The sequence below is a fragment of the Cariama cristata genome, unplaced genomic scaffold, assembly GCF_000690535.1.
Source record: "Cariama cristata isolate BGI_N322 unplaced genomic scaffold, ASM69053v1 scaffold31503, whole genome shotgun sequence".
In the NCBI taxonomy this organism is placed as follows: domain Eukaryota; kingdom Metazoa; phylum Chordata; class Aves; order Cariamiformes; family Cariamidae; genus Cariama; species Cariama cristata.
Window position 1 is genome coordinate 370 of NW_009609473.1, and position 4,889 is coordinate 5,258.

Sequence of the window (4,889 nt, forward strand, 5' to 3'; positions counted from 1 at the left end):
TGCACCATGACGCTGGAGCAGTAGCACTGGTGAAGTGTCGCACAGGTGGTTGCACACAGAAAGCAGAAGCTGCAGGCTGCAGTGCTGTGCCTTCCCTGGGTGCTCCTCTGAGAGCATCCGCTCTGCTTGCACCAGCCTGAGAAGAGAAACTCACAAGAGTTCCCTGGTTGTTCTCACTCCAGCAAATGCAAATCCCTCTGCATTGCTGCCAGCGTGACACTGTCACCTTGCACTTTAACAGGGATGAACTAGAGATGCCTTCTCAAGTGGCCTTGCCAGGGGTTGGAGGCTTGGCTCACCCTCAACACCTTCTGAGAGGCTGCGACTGCTCCTCTGCTGACCCTTTTGCTGACCCTGAGCAGTTCCTCAGCTAATTCCATTCTTGACACAATTTGGCCTTTGGGTTCAAACATCTCTGCTGCCATTCCTGGCATTTGAAGTACTCCCCCCACCTCCATCCTTTCACAGCTCATTTTTACCATAGTACCTAGGAAGCCTCTAGTTGTGTCATAAGCATTAACATCTGTTTTGAGGTTTGTCATGTTTCCTTAACTTTGGATTTCTTCTGAAAAGGCCCTCTCTCCCCTTGCCTCTGACATTCTCTCCTTCGCTTCCATTGCAATTCTCTCTTTTCCTCCACAAAAGGCCTGAAAGAGTTTGTAGACACAGAATTTGCAGTTTTGCAGATGCTTTGCCAAATATAGCCTCTCTACCCTGCTACGAGACGTCACTATCATCCCCCTCATCTTGACTCACTCTTCTGGCTGCAGGTTGTGCTGGGCATTGTGTCTAAATGCGTCCTGCTTGTTTGTGAGGCCCTCCATAGTGCCAGTAATGCCCACATTTATGAGCTGGCTGCTTCTGCTGTTCTGTTCTTGAAATCCTGTGCTCTGCCAAGGCCAAAGGTTTCAGTTCTCTCTCCAGCTGTGCCATTTAGGATTAGCAGTGACATTAAAAACTAGTATGAACATACAGTAATTTTAGAGAAATGTTGACTTGGCAATGGGACGGGAGGAACTGAGCAGTAGGGGAGAGGAAAGGAGTGACACTGGGAGCCTTGCAGAGCACCAGCTCTGCTAGCCGTCGTGGGAAGCGTGGCTGTGTGACGTCTCAGGGTTCTGCATGCAGTTGAGGTGTCCCTGCGGTGGGTGACTGTTCAGATGGACTTTGTGACACTGGTGATATGAGCTTGGGTGGGACAGCCTGAGTTGTGCTTACCTTAGAACTTTACTACCTTAACTGATAATTTCCCCTTGACCTCCAGCAAAAGTATTTTTCTAATCACTTTCTAAGGATTGCTCAACCCCACTTCTGAGTGACACAGCTTTTATGTTGTCTTATTTTTAGAAACTTTCTGTGAGGAAATAAAATCTATTGCTTCCTTCTCAGGAGCACCTAGAGGCTCTGAAAGGAAGAGGTCCACGTGATGCCAGATGTGCTAGGGATTTAGGTTCTTTGGAGATAAGGAGCAGCACAGAACAGGAGCAAAGGTGGGCAAAGAGCAGAACTTCCAAGTCAAACTGGAGTAATTTCCAGGTTCCTGGACTCCCTGCCCAGCAACCAAAGCATCGTAACGGGCTTCTGTCCAAAAGCTGTCTTGAAAAATATTGTTCAGGGTGCAAAGTCAAGTGCTCCAGTGTTAAGGAATGTCCTTGTAGCCCCAGTTCAACCTGTTTTGGATATGTACTCAAGGTGTAACGACTAATTTTGTAATTGTATGCTACGTACCCCCAGTAGCCCAGCCACGGGTACCTCACAGCAGAAGTGGTGCTGCTCTTGGGGTTTTGTCTGTTCCTTATTCTAAGTTGTATCGTTTTAGCCTATCTGTAAAAATGGCAAGAGAGATGTCCGCATGCCTCGGGATGGGAGAAGACAGGACTCAGTCACAGGGTCTGTAAGGTGCGTGCAGCCACTCCATACAGTATTTGGGAAACTCTTGTCTCCTAAGCTGATGTTCTGGCCTTTGCGTGCTTGGGTCCCCAGTGCCAGAGATTAAATATCCATCACAGTCTCCTTGTTCATATGTTGTGGCAAGGTGTTCTGCTTTGCATTAAAAATTGATACTGTCCTCCAGTTTCCAGATGATTCTCATTTGCTTGCCATCTGGGCCAGCACAAGCTCCTCTTCCTTCCCAAGCTATGCTTACCCCACACAGATGCCACCAGCCTGCCCTCAGCCACATCCTGCAACGGAGCAGGTGAGAACACTGTGACTGCCAGGGCCCAGCTGGAGAGAAGCAGTAGTGCTTTGAGTGACTTGTGTGGTACATGGCAGAGCTCCTGTGGCAAATACCCCAAACTGTCGCACATGTGTGGTGGGAGGCCAGAGCTTGCTTAAGCAGCGCTTGTCTTTGGTGGTCCTGGTTCTGGAGGGCTTGATGATCCAAGATAAATATATTCATTTCAATGATTTTTTGTATATCAGGTCACAGACAAAGCAAAAGCAGCTATTTCTTTTTAAAGTGAGGAGATTCCTCTTCCTCCTGGGAGCCATATTGCGTTAGGAGGTGGAGTGCAGAAGGGGAGATCTCGTGTTTCCCACTGTGTGGAGCTCAATGGGGGTGCTTTTGGGGATCTGCTGAGACAGGCAGCATATCTTAACAAGAAGGTGCAGCGGTCAGCATTTCCCTGGTGGGACAAGGCTCTTCTCCACACCATTAGTTGGGTTTTTGCCCTGCTTGCTGCATTGTCCACCCTGTCGGGATTCATAGGGTCAGCTTTGCAGTTTGCCAGAGCCACAATCCCTGGCATTGGCACTATCTCCAGCCAAGGCTCGGGCAGCCTGGCTCAACGGGGTATTGTTTATCCCACCCAGGAATGTGCAGGCGAGCAAGGCCCTCCGGGAGCTTACAGAGCAACATGTTCTGCTCTGAGCAGGGGGAGCAACTGCGGGTGGCAGTGGCTCTGAAGGCTGGCGTGAGTGGTCGGAGCGTGCTGGTGTGCAGGCAGTGCCCTACTCTTGAAGTGTGGATGAGGACTGTGCAGGCTGTGCAGATGCAGTGGGGTAAGGAGGAGGGAAGGAGGGCTGATTTGGAGACCACGGGGAGAAAGAGAGGAAAAGGGTAGGAATGCCTCAGCATGTAGTTAGTAAGCTTCTGTTCTTGACACAATGGCGTGAGAAGCAAAGCATCACTCCTGGTTTCCTCCCACTGCATGTTAAGTACCGATCCTGCAGCCTAGAGCGCAGCAGATCTCTTGTCAAAGCCAGACCCAGCAGCTGGAGGGTGCACTGAACAGGGCTGAGGGGCATCTCCGTCTCTCGGGGTGGATTGTCTTTTCAGTGAACAGGCATTGAGCTATAATGACTGGAAGGAGGCATAAAAAGACCTAGGTGAAATGCATGGCATTTTTCAGTTTTAAAAAAAAGATCACTGGCAGTATTTATTTAATATTTTTGATATTAATTTCTTTAATCATTCTGTGACAAACTTGGCTTTTGTACATTTCTGGGAATCTGACTCCTTCCTGGTCTACTGCTCAGGCAGGCTTTAAGGTTTTTATAGAGATTGAAACATCTGCTGCACAAGAATCCACTTGTCCCTCTTGTGCAAACCAAGTGTTACTGTGGAAGCCCACACTGCATGTTTTGGTCTGGTGAAACGTTCCTTTTTCGGTTACAGTGCTGTCATGCTGACCATAGCCAGTTCTAACAGCACTGCTTCTTGACTGAGAAGCTGAAAAGTATTAATTAGAGGGGAACAAGTGTTGATAGCGCTTGTGAAGTTTGGGTTTTTTGATGCTAAATTTGTGGCATTCATCTGTTTCTGTGTGATCTCGTGATCTGATCAGTGCTTTGGGTATACTGCTGGATTAGCTGTCTGCAAACCCTTTGGATCTCTCCTTTTACTGGGGCTGTTAATACTTTTTGTAATCAGCCTAAAATGGTCTCTTCATGTTGCTGCGTTCTCTCTTAGATGCTTGAAATCCTTGCTTTAGCATCTTTCAGCAAAAACAGGGAAGACAGAACTCCCGTTTGTAAGGTACAGAAACTCATCAGAGGCTCATTTGCTCATGCTTACCGTCAAAAAGATGCAAAAAGGGCATTTCTGTCACCATCTTCAGTAGGTCTGCTTCCATCTAAGTGATGGCACTTTGAGCAACTGCCTGACAATTACTGTGGTGCTGATGAGTCGATTATTTGAGACTTCTTACCCTGCCTGATTTCAGCTGCGAAACCAGAGGAGGGATAAAAGAAGTTGTCAGAGTTACTGTGTAAATGCCTTCTCTTGGCTGCTGTGGCTTGATCCAGTCTGTGGTGAAGGTCTCAAAACAATATTGTAACAGAGTTAATAGTCATCATTTCATTCTGATCCCTCCTTTCATCAGCCCACGCTGGACCAGACACGCTCCAGAGCTAACGCCGAAATGGGGTAGGCAGTCTTCCATGGAGGTAATGTTAATGTGTGCTGAGCGTGCATGCAGGCAGGCTCGGGGCAGTGATTGATGCCCTGGGAATCCACGCTCTGCCTTGCTGCACAATGCTGTTGTGTCCAACCCGGAGCTTGGCACTGGGCAGGCTGCAGTCGGGCGCCAGGAATACGTTACCTAGTTTGTGCGGGGTCAGGCACCGAGACAGAGACAGCGTGTTCTCAGCGGGGCGAGTTCGCTGCTGCGCTGCAGCTTCATACTTGCACAGTGAGGCTGTCTTTGGATGCAGGTCTGCTGCTAGGCGGGGGCAGGAGTCCTGCAATTCGCAGTCCTGACCTCCGCCAGTGTGAAATCCCAGTGTTTGCTCAGTTGTGGGTGAGCCGTCCCTCCCTCCCCCTGGCAAGCAGGGATCACCCATCCTTGAGGTGAGAGGGGATGGTGCTTGGCCAGCTGTCAGGAGCCGTGACTCACTGGGGATCACAGGCGGAGCCCGGCTCTTCCTGCAATCCCCTCCTCCCTCTC